This window comes from Pinus tabuliformis, chromosome 7 (assembly GCF_031772625.1).
Source record: "Pinus tabuliformis cultivar Carrire ecotype Pingquan chromosome 7, CPIR1, whole genome shotgun sequence".
Classification (NCBI taxonomy): Eukaryota; Viridiplantae; Streptophyta; class Pinopsida; order Pinales; family Pinaceae; genus Pinus; species Pinus tabuliformis.
In genome coordinates, this window is record NC_142293.1 from 1,835,707,082 (window position 1) to 1,835,728,512 (window position 21,431).

Sequence of the window (21,431 nt, forward strand, 5' to 3'; positions counted from 1 at the left end):
AAAAAGCCCTTCTATGGGGTGCGATGGGCGAGAAGAGACAAATGGTAGTGTCAATCTGCAAGGTGGAAAAGCATGGAATCTTCTCGAAGTTTCTCCTCTGACACTTGCCTCTCTGAATTCGACCAAGGATGAGTAAGAGATCATCAATCTCCAAGTGGAAGCAAGAACTATTAGAGGGAGGACACTAATCAAAACACAAGCTGACTCATCCCCCTTACAGATATCTATATATGGATCCATCATCCCAGAGATCCAGAGGCTGGAATTTTGGCATCTTGTAAGGAATTGTTGTTAGCTTCTTGAGGCAACATCAGTGTGTGTTGGGTGATCTAAGCTTTGTATGAGGTGAAGGAGGGCTTTCTTGCCAAAAGGATGATGCTGGGTCAGAACATCTAGTTGTAACTCTCTTGGCTTTTTCTTGATTATCAGTAAAGCTATTCTAGTTTTCTTCCATAATCTTGTGTAATCTATGTTTTGTGCATTTGTATGGTCAATTTACATCTGAACCTAGAATGTTTATGATAATAGATCCATGTTCTTGTATAGTTTTATGCTGCTTTGATCCTACAGGTACTCTATGAAGCTGGGTATACGAGAAGGCAAGTAGCAAAAGACTATCAGAAGAGAGAGGAACCGAACAAGGAGCCAAGCGCAAGACAGAGGTTGGTCTCCTTTATTCTTCTCTCATCTATCTTTCATAAAAGAAAACGAAAGTAGAATTTACTTTGTTTGTTTCTAAGGTAGTTGCCACACCTTAGTGGGATAGAGCAGTTATGTATAGACACTTCTCCCTGTAACAAAATGGCGACTCCACTGGGGAGCGAATAGATTGTTTGTTTATTTGCATTTGTTTACTTTATAAACTTGCAAACGGAGCATGAAGCCAAGCCAACTAGCCTTCGAACTGCATTTGTTTTACGAATGCAAAGTAGATCAACGCTGCTTCAGTCAATCTCCGGGTTTGTTTATGAATTAAACACTTGATCTACAAGCTCTCTAATTGCCCTTGTGGTAGCTTTGATAACCTCATTATATCTACCCCTATTGTTGAGTTACTAATTACCATTTGCTTGGCCAAAATCCCTGAATTGAACTGCAAATAGTGACCCGGAGCCCGTTCAAAGTCTCGTCTCTGGTCCATCGCACCCTCTGGTCTTTGAAACTGACATTCAGTGCACTTCCCGAGTGTAGCAGGTGCGCTGCATTTCAGTTTCCCTATGTTACAGGTGCGTTGATCAGACTAGGCTTTGTCCCTGAATTTTGGTTTCTGTGTTCATTCTTTTCAGTTCTATTCATGAATTTTGCTGCCTGTAATCAGTACACCTCTATTTGAAACCCTCTTCCTTGTTGTTATTCCGCCTCCAATGTGCAAAGAACTATGAATGTTTTAAGTGTATTTTTAGTCATTTTCAGTTCTCCTTTGCAAAAAAGTAACATAATTGAGCTGTCGTTCTTTGATATGAAAGTGTCATAGCTGTCGTTTTCAGCCATAGAAGACAATCCCCTTGTTTGGTAGTCAATTATACAATTTACTATTGCATATGATTTGAATTTGTGATTTTTAAAGTGTCGAAAAGCAATATTTCATTTCAAAATCGCTAAGTGTCTCTCTTACCCTCACTTCATTTTGGAAAGAAAGTTGTTAAGTACTGTCGCTTTAAAAGTAATTCAAATTTGCACATAAGCTTTCTTTTTATCATCTACATATTAAGAAAGAAGAAAACAAATATATGCATGTGCATTTGCATTTACACTGTTTGATTGGTTTGATTTAGGACAGTGCATATAGTGTGTGCTCTATGCTCTTTGTTGAAAGAATACTGTCTATCTTTCCTTAGTAGCTAGGATTTTCATGGAATAAAGAAGATAAAACGATTTTTTATCATCTTAGATTGCATTTTAGGAATTGTGTATATACATCATGCGGTGAACCTAAAAGACAAATTTCTTAAGCAAGATCAACTCTAAAATACATTGGATGAATCTAACAACACTTTCGAACCTAAAGCACAACATCTAGAAGTCTAGGATAGAGACGTGTTCCGGCATCGTAAAACATGGTAATTGTTGCTTTCATTATTGATTGGGTGATTCCTCCACTTTGAGACGACAAGTGCCAATACGGACTTGTGCTCCCACGTACCGTCGAGTATATTTTGGGAGACCACAATAGGCTTTATCATTTATCCATAGGAAGCCGTGTCTGCCGCCCTATCGATTGCAATGCACTGAACATAGCATTCAAGAAGATTGACTGCCGTACCGTAAAAAATATTCTGCAGTTTTGCGATTGGTTTGGTAAGCCCTCTACCTAGATTTCCAGAGCAGTCCCTTTCATTCCTTTTTAGACTCTTTAACGGAAAAGGCCCATCTGAGCACTTGTCACTTCAGGCTCATTAAGAATCAAAGGAGACTAGAGTCATCTTTTGTTTTTTATCGACTCTTTAAAATTGAAAAAACAAGTTGTGTCAAAGCGTCTTAAAATTTATTTTAAATGGAATAATCATCACCTTTCCTACGTTGGTCTTAGGTTGAGAAAATGGAGTCCACCAACCAAGGAATTCCACTTGGCCACATTGTCGCTTCCAGGATTGACAATAGGCTTGCCCGTATGGCTCTTCTCAACCTCTATCGTTCAGAACACCGCAATTCTTGAACAATCAAGTCAGCAACTAGACGGTTCCAGAGTTACCCCCTAACCCTCCACTTCGTCCAACTCTTCCTCTCCTCCTTCCTCTTCGCTTGATGGGGCCGATAAAGCCAAAAATCAAGTACCTTAGAAGAAGAAGGAAAAGAATAAGAAAGAGAAGAAGAAGAAGGAGCCAAAAGTGAAAGGGAGCAACCAAGCGTCGTCTAGCGAAAATCCAAACACTGCACCAACCACGCCTAAATCGCCATGTGTCATTTGCAAAGGAGACCACTATCACAAAGATTGTCCCTGCATCCCTCAGATATTAAGGGATTGGTCTCCTCGTTTGCACAATCCGGTGTCGTCAACCTCTGATAATCATGTTGAAAGCACACCGTTGACTAGTGAAAGTGAAGCCCCTGGACAAAAAGGAAAATATAGATTCCCTTGTAAAATATGTGAAGGCGATCATGCCATCCACTGTTGTCCCTTCTTAGACGAGGCTAAAAGAGTTTTGGACAATCGTTCGGTTTCACTGTTACGACTTCCTTCTGGATATAAGAAACTCTTGCCGAGTCCATCACTAGTTGAGAATCTGGCTGGCCCGCACAGGTGGTTGGCCGAAGTGTCTATCATTGAAGATGAACCGTCTGAATCCACACCAGACGAAAGTTAAAAGGTCAAGGCGGCAGTTGACCCGGTCTTGCCTTCAGAGATTCCATCTTCAGATGATACAGTCACCGAAGAGAACAAGGATGACACCGTCCAAATTCTTTTCGTGAGCACAGACTCCAATGAACACGGGGGAAAACTACCCATTCCTTTACCGCAAGAAGGAAGTTCGTCTGATTCGTACCCGACCGTCTATTTGGTCCCACCTCCAAGAAACCTAGTTGTTTCCTTCGATTGGAATCAACTAGGCAGACCCCGTTTACTGGCTAGTGTACCATTTCGAATCATTACTCAAATATACAAAATGGTCATGGCCGGTACCATCATAGATGAAGGGGCTTCTGTGAGTATCCTTTCCTCGACTGCTTGGAAAGCGCTTGGTTTGCCATCGCTTTTGCCTGAGATGAGAAATCTAACAGGCTTTGACAAAGGAACTAGTCGACCGTTAGGGATCCTTCCCAATGTGCCCATAACATTGAGAAGGAAAATCGTTCAAATGAATGTGATGGTGGTCCAAGGACCCCTGGATTATAATCTACTCCTTGGGTGAGACTATACTTATTGCATGGGAGCAATTGTCTCCTCACTCTTTAGAGTAATGTGTTTTCCGCACGAAGGAAGAGTGGTCAAGCTCGTAGACCAGCTTTGATTTCCCGGTTCACACATGGAAAATAGTCATATACCATCCCTAAATGGACTTTTCACACAAGGAATGTCTCATCAATCCCCAGTCTGTCCGCCCGATGAGCGCGAGTGATTCGGGGACGTGACTGAAACCCAGGGGGCATGCACCCTGGTCTGCTTCAGCAGAAAAACTTCGGGTATAGGATAGGTTTCCGCGAGAGGTATATGACCTCCGTACTCCCGTCCGTGATTGGAAGAGGAGGTTGGACTGGAATAAGATTCCCTTATCAAAGTTATGTGGGTGACCAAAGTGCTCCACTCACCTTTGTTTATTTTGGTAGACATCACCAAGGAAGTGTTTTGTTTGCGCTGTGAATAGAACAGTCTTTGGTAACCTGTAAGAGGTAGACCTTTCCTGATAAAACAAGCATGTTTTATTTGTAAATTGAGGGGTAACCTTAAAACTCTATTTTATACCTGGAGGCATGCAAACCTTTTGGCATGCAAGAAAAGAGCGATCATTTATCTTCTTTTTGGATTGGTTGTTTCCTAACTTGCATAAAGAAAGGATGTGGAGCAAAGAGTTGAAAAATTTCCATGTTAAATGAGACATTCTTATTATACGACTAGATTAATCGAGCAGTTTTAACACGGACTTCATGCTCGTTAAAAAATAAACATAAGCAATGAGAACATGTTCCTCCAGAGTTTAAGCTCATTACAAAATGAACCAATTTCCAATAAATAACCATCGTGAATGTAATACTTCAGCCTTTAAAGCCTTGGTCGTGTTTGCACCGTCACCTCCACTTTCACATTGGCTGATCATTCACCTCCATTTGATTGTTTATCCCTTTTGAGGAACAGCTGCGAAGAGTGATCATGTTAGCCATCCTTGTAACACTACCATGATTGGAAAATTCCAAACCTTACCTGGAATCAGTTGCTACCCAATTTTATCACTTGTTCCTCAAAGACGAGTCTCCTTTAAGCTCTTTTCAACTGACTCGTAAAATATGAAAAGATTGCCGAGCCATTGGCCTCTCTAGCTCATTAAAACGGTCGAAAGTGCTATCCCTCCTTTAGATTTTTGTCTTTTTGGACCTGAGGGATTATTACACAAAAAGATCGAGCGTTTGTTTTGTTCGGGTCATTAAAAGTATTGAAAATTCATCCCTTCTGTATTATTTTATACTTTTTCAGACTTAAGGGATTAGATGATGAAAAAGGAGTTTTGGAGTTTCCTTTACGTCCCTTTTCAGACTCTCTAAAATTGAAAAGGACCGAGTTATCTTTGTCGTTAAACTCGTTAAAAAACATAATAGCGACAAACTTGTCCATAGCAGACAAGAACGAGTTTCACTATTGCTAGGCTCGTTAAAACGCAGCGATGGGTTTGCCCGAAGGGAAAATTATAGAACAAGCATATGTTATCCTCCTCAAGCTTGACAAAAATAAAGAGGTACTGGTCAGCAATGGCTGGGGAAAAATTGGGAAGAAAACTTGAAGAAACTTTGTTGGTAGCAAGTCGCTCTTCAACATGACACTTTCACTCCGCGTCCATGTCAGGTTGGGTTGTTTCATTCACCGTTCACATCACCATGGTCACATCACACCATCCACATTTGGGGTTAATGCTACCAATCCATCATGTCAGTGTCACCGATATGTTCAAGAGAAGTCATTCAGAGAATTCACCTGTGTCTCACCCACTGCAATACATTTACGCTTCATTCTTTCATGACCACCACCCTGAACCTTATATCACCAAACCGTTTTCACCTCCATTAAAATCATTTTCTCCATTCCGTGTCACCGATGTGGGATTCATTAAGGTCCTCCTATGACGGATAGCTTCTTGTCAACATCAGCTCATTATCCAAGAAGTCGATCTAGGAACACTCCTTCAATACTTTGAAGCTTGCATGCCTCAATGGCAAGTTTCTCACTTCCGGCGAAAGGTTTACATCAATGGCCTTCGACTAAAAGAATTTGCGTGGTGTTCGATGCCAAGTCCTTTATTCACACCACGTGAATTTTACTGTAGTACCTTGAGGGTCATTATCATTATCGGTGATTCCTCTTGCGCCTGTTAACAACTTACATCATTGGCTGGTAATCAGGAAATGTCTTTCCATGTTCGACTCCAAAACATCTCTCACATGAATCAGCTTGTACTTTGAGTGAAGATCGAACGAGATTGAAGACCCCGGATCTAGTTTCATTCATCCGGGCTGCGATCTATATTCAGGAAAATAAATACATCAAATGTACATCATTGTTGTACAGATAATCATCCAATCAAAGGGATGATGGCTCTGCCAGAATCATCAGTCTACACTCAAACGATTGTCTGTCCTATGTAAATGAAAATGAATTTATAAAGCTGAGCATGGGAATGCCCTCCTCAGCTAGATCATGAAAATATTATGAATATAATGTGTTTTATTGTATCTTTTTACAGATCTCCTCTCGGCTTGAAAGAACTTCATATCCTCATTAGAAAGCATTTCACCCGACATCAAAAAAGATTAACAACCTCATGCTTTAGGGGGCAACTGTTATAGATATTTTTGGGCCCTGCAACCCCAGGCATAAAATATCCATAAACTAAGGGCTCCTAAGTCCCTAAAAGTGTTGTTCCAACCCCTAAAGGAACAAGGTCAACTGATTATAGCTTCTCCCAGAAGTTCGCCATGAAAAACTACTCAGAACTGGTCAAAACAGGATCATTGCACTTGCTCCATGGCCAGGGTGAGATGCATCTCACCTAAGTACACTCAGTGGGTGCATTTCATTTCAAAAATCCCTTCTATGGGGTGCGATGGGCGAGAAGAGACAAATCGTAGTGTCAATCTGCAAAGTGGAAAAGCATGGAATCTTCCAGAAGTTTCTCCTGTGACACTTGCCTCTCTGAATTCGACCAAGGATGAGTAAGAGATCATCAATCTCCAAGTGGAAGCAAGAACTATCAAAGGGAGGACACTAATCAAAACAAAAGCTGACTCATTCCCCTTACAGATATCTATATATGGATCCCTCATCTCAGAGATCCAGAGGCTGGAATTTTGGCATCTTGTAAGGAATTGATGTTAGTTTCTTAAGGCAAAATCAGTGTAATAGATCAAATAACTATGACTTTAGGCAACACTTTTGATGGATTTTACTTATTGTTAACTAAATTTATTATTTCTTTGTCACTGAAGTTGAAAAGTGGAAATACAAAATATTTAATAAATAAGAGTAAATATTATTTCAAGGGTGTTACCAAACTTATTGCATGAGGTTTTATATGAGACAAGTATGTATTGCTAGAAAAATAGAGATAAAAAATAATTAACAAATTCCTAAATTCCTTATTTGAATAAAAAAAAATTCTCTACTTTTAATTTTTTTAATAATTACTAAAATCTGTATTTGAACTAATTCCTTATTTGAAATAAGGAAAAATCTTTTTTTTTTGTTCTTTTAATAATTACTAAATTTATTATTTAACATAAATAAAAAAAAAATTTGAAAAATCTATTTTTTTTCTTTTAATAATTACTAAATTTATTATTTAACATAAATATAAAATAAAAGATAAAAATTAGATTTTTCATTACATGCCTATTGAACTTTTACTTACAATTCGATCCAATACTATTTTTTCCATATATAAAAAATATACATGATTTTTTAAAATTTCAAATTTTTCGTTCATATACCCGATATCTATCTACATGCATGTTTTTGTTAGTAAATATAGGCTATTGAACTAGGTGAAAGTAGTTAGTAAACTAATTGAACTAGGTGAAAGTAGCTAGTAAACTAAGTGTTGATTCCCACTCCATCTAATATCTAATCTGATCTCATCAGACAGTTCGGGCTCTAATGAATTAATAAATATGGCAGTTCTGAGCTGGTAAATTTACTTCCATTAATGCACCCAACGAATCGTTAAAAGCAATAAGGTACGGAAGTGTACAGATTCACAAGCACGATATTTACATACAGGATTATGTATGATTTTCAGAAGAACAAATCTTCAAATTTACAAGCAGCACAAGTTTTTGGTTCAGATTTTTCCCTTTTGGAAATGAGAGTTCATGCAAAATACAAGTTTTTTCCTACTTCTGGTTGTAATTTTGATTATCTTTGTGCACTTTTTTTAAACAGTTTCTGCCATGTCTTTTTAATATACTCCCTTTTTCTGTTAATGAAAAATACTTTTACACAGAATTTGTCCATCCTCGGCTGTAATTATTTGCAATTTGCTTAGTTGATATAGGTTGGTTTGATCGCTTTGTTTAGTCCTATTATTTGATACGCATGCAGATAGCCTCTTGGATTGTGATGGACAACTGTGTAGTTTAGAGAGACTGGGCAATGAGACAAGATTTGGAATCATTACGGGCTTGAATTTATACTGTGGTTTTAGAATTTCCTTGTTTTCTGCTTTCATTGAATAATAAATTTTGATTTGAAGCTGAGAAACAATGGGTATTTCCTCCCTCACTTTTTCTGCTAACAATTTCAAAGATTCCTCAAAAAGATTTAGGGCATCAGCTACAGCCTCCCAATCATCCAAGTTTCCATCCTCATCCTCACTTACAAACCTTGAATACTCAGAGGATTTATATTTGGCTCTAACTAAAACATTTAGCCTAGCCCGTATACATGGGTGGGTTGAACATGTCTTTTGGAATTTGAAATCTAGGTGAGTGATAGCAACAGCCTAACTGCAACATATAGCCTAGCCCGTATACATGGGTGGGTTGAACATGTCTTTTGGAATTTGAAATCTAGGTGAGCGATAGCAACAGCCGAAGTTTAAATTCTTTTTTACCCTACTCAAATAGGCAACAATTGAGCTTGAATTTACTATTTTATATCTTTAAATCCTCCTTTACCCTTTGTTAAGGCTTTTGGTTATATCCCCCTTTGAGTGGATTCGTTAGATGCAGAGGATTTCTGCCCCATTTTTCAAAAATTTCTCCCGTTCTTTTGGCGAGCTTCCAAATAATTGCGAGAGTCGTTTTTCACTCTGTTGTCTTTATAATTGCTCTTTCTTCATCCTTTTTTTTTCTCTTGTTCCAGAAGGTTTGTGTCCCGGTTTATCTTTCAAATCTTTCATTTAAGGGAAGCTGGTTATTCCAGAAGATACTACATATTCTGGGGATTTAGATATTCCAAATCATTGCGAGAGTCGTTTTTCACTCTACTGTCTTTATAATTGCTCTTTCTTCATCTTTTTTTCTCTTGTTCCAGAAGGTCCTTGTCCCGTTTTATCTTTAAAAACTTTGATCTAAGGGAAGCTGGTTATTCCAGAGGAAGCTGGTTATTCCAGAAGATACTACATATTCTGTGGAATTTTGATCTAAAGGAAGCTGGTTATTCCGAAAGATACATATTCTAATCCCCAGAAACTCCATTTTAATTTTTTTCTCACAGTAAAGCAAGGTGTAAGTCATTATAAGAAATCTCTGGGTATTGGGTGCTCCCTTTTTATTTAGCTTTGTTTGGGTTTGAAGATTATGATTATGTGTACTTCTTTGCTCAATGTTCATGCATCAAATATCCACCAAGTGGGTATTAGATCTTGAAGGTCACCCTGCTTTTGGGAGGCTCCTAATTGATCTCCATATTTGTTTAAGGTGTGTAATCCATTGCCTATCTACCTATAGATTTCAAGTATTCAGAAAGATGGCCTATGATATAGACAGGGATGCATCTACACAAAACAACGTATAGAGTAAGGCCACTGAGACCCTTCATCTCAAAAAAGCACACTGAGACCCTTAGAGGTTAATGTTTGACTCATGGTTTTTGTGTTTGATTCTCTATTTAGCCAGTGGAATTTTGTTAGTATTTGGATGGTTTGTATAACTTCCGAGTTTTGATAGCTTATTTTGTAATCCTTTACTGATTGATAAAATTTAAACTTGATAGAGTTGTGGGTAGGAATAGAATCATACTAAATGAATGTGAACAAGGTGCTCAATGATTGTTTTGATTTTGCTAATTTTTTTTGGAACTAGTTTAAGTTTCAGCTTAATTTAACAAATAGTCAGATTGAAAGTTGGAAGTTGGATCCTCTTGAAGCGTATATCTGGATCCACTTTACTTTGTGGATTGGTTAAAAGAAAATCAATGGCAAATAGGTCAAAGAGATACACCCTCGTTGATTAGATATGGGAAATCTCTTAGAGCTATTAACACAGAATATGGTATCTTGGGTACCATTGTTGTTTTCAAATTTGCATCTGCTACAGTAGCAGTCATGAATGCACCATTCTTTCAACATCTGCTTCCAATCTGAAAAGGGGTGGATTGCGGATATGTAAGGAAAAGTGATCTCATCACCAGCTTTCATATCCCTCACTGCAATCATGAACATGGAAAACTTATTAGTAAATGTAAGTGCCCATACTGCCAAAAGATCTAGGAGCCATTCTTGGTGCCATAATGACTGGAAAAATTACCAACTTCTAATCAAAAAGGTGTTAAGAAATATACACAATTGGTTGAACATGGAGTGAGAAGAAACATCTCCCATAATGAAATAAATTAAAATGTCAAGAAGATGAAAACCTGTGTGAAAATGGTCAATATTAATACATTTTATCTAAGAGTTAATACTTTTAATACAAATTTGTAAAGAATGAAAGTTTCAATTTACCAAAAAGTAAACTAGCTCTACCCCAACTTATCCTTGAGTAACAGATTGTGCATAGCTCAGATTTTCATTACATTAATTAAAAATTTAGAACAAAGCTAGAAGTAATCGTAAAATACACCATCCTAAACATGTGAAAGAATTTCAAATTCGGACAAAAGCTACAGCTGATCTAGAAAATGACCCACTGGCTAAGAATAAGCATATTTCTGTCCACAAGACCATCACTGGCATACACAGCCAAAACCAAAATTATTAACATTTTTAAGTGTCCATGAGACTTTAGTTTGTCTAATCAATGATATACATTAAACACTTGATCATCTATAATTGGAACTTGACATTGCAAGTCCTGCAGATTAGCACAAGTTCATTATTATACTTATGAAAAGAGAAGATAAGGTGTGGAATGTTAGTAGTTGCGTGCAAGACAAAACTACACTCGTAGTTTCCTACAAAGGATTCCCTTTTAATTTTTGCCATTGGAGATTGTATCAGCAAAATTATGTATGCAGATCATTTGCTTAAAACTTCAAATTTCAAATAATGTACACATAAAATAGAGAGAAAGAGAGATGATAATAATCAATGTTGAAAAAATCTACAAATTCTTTTGATATTTCCAATTTTTCTTGAGTTTTTCAGGGTGCCAATGTTTCCAATATGTTCTGAGCTTTCAGTCCAAGTTTATGTGTGCTGATATTTTCCAATGATTTCCAATATCTTCCTCTATATTTTAGATAAGTTTATTTCTGGAGCATTGGCAATATATTCCCTTTGCAAGACTGATAATAATATTAACTTTATTATTTGGAAAGTTCATCCACCCTTGTAGGGTTACATATGTTTTTAGATGTCAATATTGTATTCAATTGCAACTTCATAAAACTAACCTTTAAACTTCCAAACTTGACACCTTATATGCCTACCTAAAAAGCCACTGCTTATTACATGTATTAATTTAAACAAGTCCTATAAAAAGGTGACCATCATAATCTATTAGTAATTACCCACTTTAATTCATAATAGTCAGCGAGTAGGACAACAAATAGTTAACTCCTCTGTTTCACCCATAGATCCAATTTAAGGCATTGATCTTATTGATTGGGTGAGGTATTCTAAAGGAATCTTCTCATAGCCATCAAGGAGGTATCTGGGCTTAAAGAGTGGGGATTTGGGCGACAGTGGGCCCTCATCTTATGTGTGTCAATCAGAGTAGGTTGCATGGACCTCAACAACCCTACTGATTTGATTAGAGACCGAGAAAAAACCTTTTAAAGGGAGGGCATGTTGTGTACCTCACCACATAAGATTTTAGACATTACATAATATAAATCAGCTATTTTGTCTGTAAGCTCATAATTTTGTAATAATTTTCTTGTCTTAGGTCTTTATAATACCATATTTTGATATCTATAAAATTCCATTGTTGTGTAATAAGGGTCTTATCACTTTTATTAGTAACTAGAGCTTTTAAGTTTTAGGGTTTCCACCTCATTTGGTATAAAGAGTCCCCTTTCATTTGTAACATTTATCATTTCAGAAATACAATCAAAAAGTTCCTTTGGAGAAGATTTGTCCATTAATCCTGATTTCCAAGTACAATCCACCCATTGGGTGTGCAGGTGCCTCCACTAGTTTCGTTCTTTTCTGTTTTCTATCTTTTGAGTTTCACTCCTATCATATTTCTGTTGTTATTTTCAGTTCCTTGGGTAGTTCCAATGATAGCTTCTTTTTTGGATACAACCATACTGCATTCGATGTAGTACTTTGTCACACACTTGCATCTTTTCTCCTTCATTAGTTTTGCTATATTTTTATGATTAATAACTAGCTAGCAAGAAGTATGAATTTTGAATAAAATGGGGTTTTTTTCTAATATGTTTGTGAGGAGTGTCAATTTCTGAAATAACAACTTAGTTTTCTTTGCAGCTCCTGAAGGACTTCCCAAAGGATTTGGTGTCACTGAAAAGAACCCAGGTGCTTTGCTTTTACATTGGCCGACCTAATCTTTCTCTTCAACTTGTAGAGCAGGTATTGCTTCCCCTTTCTGTCAGGTATATGTCTAATACACATTTTTAAGACCTTGACGTGGTATATAAGTTTTATAGACCTATTATATTTATTATTAATCTAATTGAATGGTATTTCAAAAAACATATGGTGTATCTCATAATAGATGCATGATGATTCAATTTTCTCATAAGGGGTTTTCTATGGAATTGAAAATTGCTTTGGTGAGCAGTTAAGAAAGATATTCTTTCATTTCCTTCTAGGTTTTTTTTTATCTACTATGCATGCCAAAAAAGAATTAAACAATAAATATAAGTTAGCCTGTAACAGGAGTCAGGACATTTCTCTTACACTCTACCTTTCAATCTAAAAATTATATGTTTAGAAGAGTATGAGATTTTCTATTCATAGATTCTAACTTATGAAGGTAGGTTTTTCCAACAAATCAAGGTGAAAACTATATATATGGAATGCTTTCATTTTCTTTAATGGAGGTTGGGTGAATGGGTGATGCAGAATTGGCTTCAAGGAAAGGCTTGACAATCAAAAGTGATGACCCATGGTCTTAACATGTGTTGTGTGCCACAAAACATCAGACACTTAGCATGTTGTATTTTAAATTTTTATCCAAGATTGATGGCTTATTTTTTGCATTGCATTTGAAAAAAAGTATTCTGTTTTGGTTGGGAGCACCTACTTTATTTGTGTTAATCATTTTACAACATGTCTTTGATCTCCATTAGTTATTGGTACAGCTATGTCATGTGTTTCAGCATGAATGTCGCTTTAAGGAGGTAATCCAATTTATGAAAACATGTTTGGATTCATGGAATGCTTGCTGTTCATTCATGTGAAGTACTATTTTCCCTCTTCTATCATTGTTCAGTGATCCATACATTACAGATGGTAGGTAGTTTGCAAAGTGGGTTCGATCAAGCACTAACATGTTTTAGGGTGCTAGGTATACTCACAATTGGTGGCATCTAGCGTTATGTTACTTGGAAGGCCATGCACATTTGAGTAAAGTGCTCCATATATATGACTCCCATATCTTGGCTTCTTTGCAAAGAGAGAATGTTGATCCTTCACACGTCATGATTACTATAACCTTTCTCCATTTTTGCTAAATTGGGAGAGTGACCTGGTCTAAGATATTCTTAAGATTACTTGCTCTTGGTTTTCATTTGCAATTGGATGTCTTTTGGGTTCTCAGGTTTACTTGAATGCTCTAGTGTTGCTGTTGAATATTCATGTGCATGGACATTCTAGTATTATTGATGATAGAATGAGATATCTTTCATATCACCTTTTGGATCAAGTGAGTACTTACAATCATGATATACATATTGGAAATGCATGGTCCAAAAGGTTTATGCTGATGTCTGATAAGTTAATTGCTTCACCTTGTACTATCTTATTCTGAAAAAATGTGATTTAAAACACTAGATGAGATTATGACTATGACATACATTTACCTATGCAGATTTGACTTCATGATTTGTATATTAGACCAAACAATCAAATGGGATTGACATGTAAATATCAGAAAGAATTATATGGCCATACACGACAGTCACCAAAGAAAGGGGATTTTTAGAAACATGGGTAAAATAGATTACAAATGGATGAAAAGACTATTGTTTGAGTGACGAGTTAAGAATGATTTAAGTGTTGCAACCCCAAAACCTCAGTCAATATTCAATTGACATCATGAAGTGAGAAGAGGTAGCAAAGCACATCTAGAAAAGCATAAATAATTACATAAGAAAGACACATTATCCAAGATAAGAAAGGCTGACTTAGAACCAAAATGCAACTTGCAATGAATTGTGATCAAGGCTGCCATCAAATCATAGTGTTGAAATTGAGATGACCAGGGAAGAAGCTCCAGTCACTGGACAATGTAAAACATGGCTAACAACCATGAATGCAACTTCTAAAGAGAATATCATCAAAATACATTTCCACAACATACATTTATGAACACCCAACTACCAGAGTGATACTAGTAGATCATGAAAAACATGAAATCTGGAGAAGTAATTGTGCTCAAAATTTTGTGTCTATGCAATATATTAAAATACAAAACACATTTAATAATAAAGGAGACTAGAAGCAACTAATAGTTTGAGTTGGTAGCAGGTAGCTCTTTAAAGCCAAGACATGAACAGCATCCCTAAACTGATATGGTCTAGAGTCTCTCCTTCTTTCATGGTGTCCGCAATAGGATTACAGAACAGAACCAGATCTCCTACTATGCAATCCTATGTAATGAACAATCCCGTGTCCAAAAAAGATTTGGCATGTGCGACTGTTGTTCACATCACAACCACAAAACAAAATTTTTCCACTCAGGATGCCATATCTGATAATTCTCGATAAAATCTTAATCTAGAGAGTGAAAAATAGTCACACATGATGTGTACTTCTCATTCACAGTATGCCCATAAAGGCAAATCGTCTGTGTGGTCAAGGAATATGGTGTTGAAGAGTAGACTCGCAACTTTTGCAGGAATGTTATATCTAGAGAAAACCCTTTGGTATCTCATCATCTGGATTTCTTAAATTCTATGGAGAGAACCATCATCTGAGCAGCGGATATTATTCTTCATTGAGTATTGATGTTATAGATAGATACCCAATTTTGTTAAGTAATATTGAAAATTCTAAGAATTTGAGCCATTAGAAACCTAATGGAACAACCTAAGAATGATTTGGAGAAGGGAATAGATGAGAATGGTAATTTAAGGCAACCCTTGCTGCATCATGGTACTAAGCACAACAAAATAAGGAAACATAGGAACAAAGGCAAGAAAGATTCTAATGCATAGGGGAGTGCTGCAACTGTTGTTTTCTGTACCACAATTGTGGCCTTGGGGCCTCTACAATTTGGGTTCTGTGTAAGTGTGTTGAACCATTATATTCTTATTTGGATAAGAGAGAGAGAGAGCATTTTGTAGATTCAGATAATAATGGAATCCTAGCAAATAGTGGGTGGGTAGTTAAGCTATATGCTTTTAGGCACTTTTCATCTAGTTGTCTGTGCTAGGGACCCTTCAACAAAGATGCAGATTGAGTCTCTATCATGGATAGTTACTTTAAAACCCAACTCAATTAAATTCATGTACTAACATCACTTGGACTTATGCATCTCATGCACTATAATGGATGGAATTGCATTTAAAAGAATCACAAATTAGAATCGTGAATGGTTTTGTGGATTTTAATTGTGTAGTAGAATATCTATCTCTGATACCCATTTTACTGATCCTTCATTTTTCCTGGTAAGCTAAGCTAATGTTCAAGTTAAGTTAAATATTTCGATTTGAGAGTGTACGAAACTAATTACAAGATTCGATTTTCAATTGTGCTTCCTTCAGCCAAGATTCATATAATACCTTGATTTCTATGGGACCTACAAAACCAGAGTTGCAGTGCTCCATTTTCATTCTCGGCTGAGAAAGAAACCGCTGGAGTTGCTGACAGAATTTCAGAATTTTAAATTTAAATGTTGGAAATTACATTATAATGCACTTAATATTTATAATATGGATGACCCTTTCCAAATTTATACCTCCCACTATATATTAAATATTATTCATCAAAATACACTCCCTTAAAGAATGCCAAGAAATCACCACCCAGTAATTTTGAAACCTGATGAGGTGTTATAATCGGAATTAAATGGATCCTATTGGATTTGATGTGCCCTCTCATTGCCTCCTTCCTATTCATGCCACCAAATCATAGTGAATTTATGGGACCTCGCCTCCCAAGGAGTGTAGAAGAAGCCCTTTGGCATGATTTTTGTTTTTTTCTGTTCATCTACATGAATTGGGTTCACTCCAATATGCTCTTCATCCTTGGTCACTAGCTCAAGATTTAGTTAACACTTTGACACCTACTCCTATTGCTTCCCTTGCCCACCATGCACTCACATTCCTATCTGGTTTCTTGGGTGGGTTTCCTTTTGTCCACTTCATTGGTTCCCCCCTCCCTTAGCGACTTTTTCTGATTGAAAAGGCTTAGCCCCGAGCTCATCCTTGGTGCAACTTGATTAGAAAGTTATCACGGCCTATCTTTTTCATAACTGACTCATGTAGCTTCCCTCCCATCCCTGTGTTAGACTTTGTTACATCTTGCTACCTCCAACAACCATGACTCATTAGCGAGCTCTTTGCCAACATAGAAGTGGTGGTCATGGCACTTTAGGGGGCTCTCAAGCATGACTGCGAGTAGAATCTCTAGCCTCAAACTTCCATGCTTATAAGCCTCTAGACATTCAAGAGGAAATGGTTATGTGAATGACGTATTTTGTGTGAGGAAATCTAGTGTTCAAATCTCTCTAATTTACATTTATGTGCTAAAAAGACATACATACACGACTAGAGTTTATAATGATAGCGATTGGAATTGATCCTATCTAGGTCACACGGGTATGAGATCTAGTGTTCATTTCTCTCTAATTTTCTTTTATGTGCTAAAAAAGCATACATACGCCACTAGAATTTATAATGATAATGATTTAAATCAATCCTATCTATGTCACATGAATATGAGATCCTATCTGTATCACATAAGTATGAGATTAACCTGTTACCAATTTCTCTAATTTCTCTAGATACCAAAATAAATTACAAATTTTATTAAAAATTATAATATATTTATTTTATTATATTTATAAAATATAAAATTCTAATTCTACGTAACATATACACGGAGAGATCAAAATGCACACATATAACTAACCATTTTAAATTTCATGTGAAGTACACTATTATTAAGGTTCAACCCATAAGTTTTAGGTGTATAGGTCCATCATGTAACATCAAATGACGAGTTGCATGGTCCCATGCTTCGAGGATCACCCATGCCTAAAAATAATTCCTAATATTGCAACCGTACATAGTACCTCTTGCGTATGCAACCTTGTGTATCTCTAGTCATACATCATTTTCTACTACGGCCACTGCTCACATTTTGAGGGTTGTCCGACCAACATATGTGGCTATCTTCTTATTCCAGGCCTTTCGAGCTCTATGCCTAGAGTAATTTCCACTTTTCTAAGACTATTTCAATGGTTGATCATTTCATAAAATTCTAATAAGATTCCCACTCATAGTATAGAGAAATAATCCAAAATCAAAATTTGAAAATAGCCTAATTATATATCTTTTTAATGCCTAACTACATTTTTTTTTATGGCCAATTCTTTACCATAAGATTAATAAAGATAAATGGTTAAAATTAGAGAAAGTTTTGAGTTGTAATGAAGGGGAATTGAATATTGTTATACTCCAGCAAAAATATTTTAAAGATATAATATTTATTAATAAAAGGTATAAGAAAAGTAATGTTTTATTAAAAAAATAGTTTTAAAATGAAAAATTATTATAAATAAATATTTGTTATATTTTATTATTTATGGGTCGTGTATAAAAGTGGGTTAAAGTTAGTTTTTTTTAGAGTAATTTTTTTAATGTTTTAGATTTTGAGGGTTTGGTTTTGTAAGGTGGTCAAGGTTTGAAATTTGTGGTAGTTGAGAGGAGAAACCATAAAAAATATCAACCTTGTTAAGGGTTGGTATGATCTAGATCAGGGGAAATACTTAAGTGCTTTTGACGGTTTATATACCCATGGGTCACAATTTCTTAGACCACAAACTAATTCCTTAAGTAATAGACATGCTAAGAACCCCACACACACATATAATATTGTGTGTGTGTGTGTTAACATGTCCATTACTTAAGGGATTAGAGTATCGTCTAAGAAATTGCAACCCATGGTTCTTTAAACTGTAAAAATCACTAAGGTATTGCACCTGATATTGGTCATACCAATCCTTAAAATGGTTGGTTTTTTATGGTCTATGGTTTGATCTCGAGGGGGTTTGAATCTTGAATCTTATAGTTTACATGATACCTCATAACATGACAACTGCTAATTGAATTGCCCCCACAAGCATGTTTTATTAAGATATAAGAGTTTTTTATTTTATTTCATATATATATATATGCGTGAAAAAATAAGACAGACAACATAGTTTAAAATTAAATTTGGTGTAGCTATGTAATTTTTACTATATTTTCTTAGAGTTAAATAATCTCTTGAATGAGAATTAGAATCATGATTGAGAATTTGATTATTTTTATAGGGAGTTAAAAAAAGTCTTGAACGTGAATTAAATTTCTTATACTACAATTTTTTTTGTCTAACCATGATTCAAATTTCCCTGGAAAAAAATAAATAAATAAATAAATAAATAAATAAATAAATTGTTAACTAAAAAGTAAGACTCTTTATCTAAATTATTGATAAGAATCATCTAAGCCCTCAAATTAAAATCTTCTAAACTATTTTGAGCCTACAAAGGGATCAAATTTCTAAGGTGCATGCTTTTCGTTTAGATCCATCTTAACTCTAGATTTAGTGAGCATAGAGGGGGATTTAATTTCTTGATGATAATGTTAGAGTTTGTTCTATTTGCAGAGTTTGGGAAATCTTACAAAGACCGAGGATTTCACACGAGTGAGAGAGACAATTTACTTGATGTGGTTTATAAACATTTCTATGCATCTCCTTGATGGGGAGGAATAAGTGGAGGGATATGGAGATGAGTATGAGATTTTTTTGCGTGAGAAATCCATCAAAACTTGCTAGATTTCTCACTCTACAATGTTTTTATGTGCTTGAGTTTGTGCTAAAAGGAAATCTAACACATGTTAGGTTTTCTTTTACATTGCAATGTTGTTAATCTAGCACACATTAGACTTATTTAGTCCTAAAATTTTGCTATGTTATTGTGTTTGTGCTAGAAGGAAATATAGCATTTGTTAGATTTCTTTCAAATTTAGATGTGCTTGTGTTTGTGTTGGAAGAAAATTTAACACAAACTAGATTTCTTATACTCTACAATGTTGTTGTTGGCAATGTGCTTGTATTTGTGGTAGACATAAATCTAGCACTTGCTAGATTTCTCAATTTACAATGTTTCTATGTGCTCAAGTTTGTGCTAAAAAGAAATCTAACACATGTTACATTTTATTTTACATTGCAATGTTGTTAATGTAGCACACATTAGAGTTATTTAGTCCTACAATGTTGTTATGTTCTTGTGTTTGTGCTCGAAGGTAATATAACATGTGTTAGATTTCTTTCAAATTAAAATGTGCTTATTTGTGTTGGAAGAAAATTAAATACAATTTATAATTCTTATACTCTACAATGTTGTCGTTGGCAACGTGCTTGCATTTGTGGTAGACATAAATCTAACACTTGCTAGATTTCTCATTCTACAATGTTTCTATGTGCTTGAGTTTGCGCTAAAATGAAATCTAACACATGTTAGATTTTCTTTTACATTGCAATGTTGTTAATCTAGCACACATTAGACTTATTTAGTCCTACAATGTTGTTATGTACTTGTGTTTTTCGTGGTTGAGTCACCTACAAGATCCAACGACGGGAGCAAGAATGAAATACCTTTGTCACAGGAGACCAAGGTATGACTTCCCTTGTCATGGGAGTAGAAGCCAAATCTTATTAATGGGAGCAAGCTAAGTTGGAGACTTGCTACAAAATATGGGCCTTCAAGTCTTCAACGCTCGATGGCACAAATCTTACTATGTGATTAAATGTGTCGATGTCGAACATAGCAAGAAGTTATTGACTTAGTGGCCGTTAATGAATGACCCTAGCCAACACAAGAGCTCCCACCATTGATTCCAAAAGGAGTCAGGATGCCTAACACATCTTTGTAGGTACGAATAAATTTGTCGTGGTTGAGTCACCTACAAGATCCAATGATGGGGCAAGAACGAATTTATTGCCCAGGACAAGGCACATTGTTGATGTTGATCGTAATGCACTCCAAGTAATGTCAAGTATTATGGACGGAGATTTTGATAATGTGATAGATGAACCAATATATGTTGGACCCAAATGCAACAAGCCAAAACCAACTTTCAATCCAATGATTGATGTTGAGAAAGGCAAGATGTTGCTAGTTAGATCAGGAAATGAGGATGCAGGAGAGATGATTTGGATGGAAAAATCCATCTCAAATATCTTTAGGGATAATGAAAGTGAGAATATTCATGTAAAGGTTGACTGGTGGAAGCCTACATCAAGGAAATACAATGGAAAATTTTTAGAGAAATATTGGGTACCAAATCCTGATGACACAGAACTTGGCTCTATTCTAATTAATATCATAGTGTGGGCATGGATGCCAAATAAAGAACATTGCAAGAAGACCAAGATAAATAAATATGGTGTAGAAGCCATTCTTGATCTACTTGAGCAAATATCTTAAGAGTACGTTTATATGATTCATGAATGTAATTTTTTTTGAAGGATCTATTAACATACATTCATACACACTTTTCCATATTTGTTGTATATCAAATATTCTCTTCATATTATTTTTGGAGGAGTTTTATATTATTTAATATTTCAATGTAATCATGTGTTATACAAATTACATGACAATGCCATAAAATATTTAAGTTTTCAAAGCTTTATTTGACCAACATGACTTCTCACCATATCAAATATGCATAATCAAATTCAGTAATGCACTTAAAAACATCTTCTAAACTTGGTCTATTAAAAAAACAATGGAGTACCTAATTAGTATTCTATTTAATATAAACCATTTAAACACTTAATGAATAAATTAGACACTAGATATAATGTTTGAGGTGAGTTTTCCTTCATTTTCCTTATTATAATTGATATAAATCAAATTCGCTATTTTGTTGCACTCTAATTTATATAAAAAAATATTTTGATCATTGAACAACACAACTAGAATTATAAAATATTTCCTCTTAT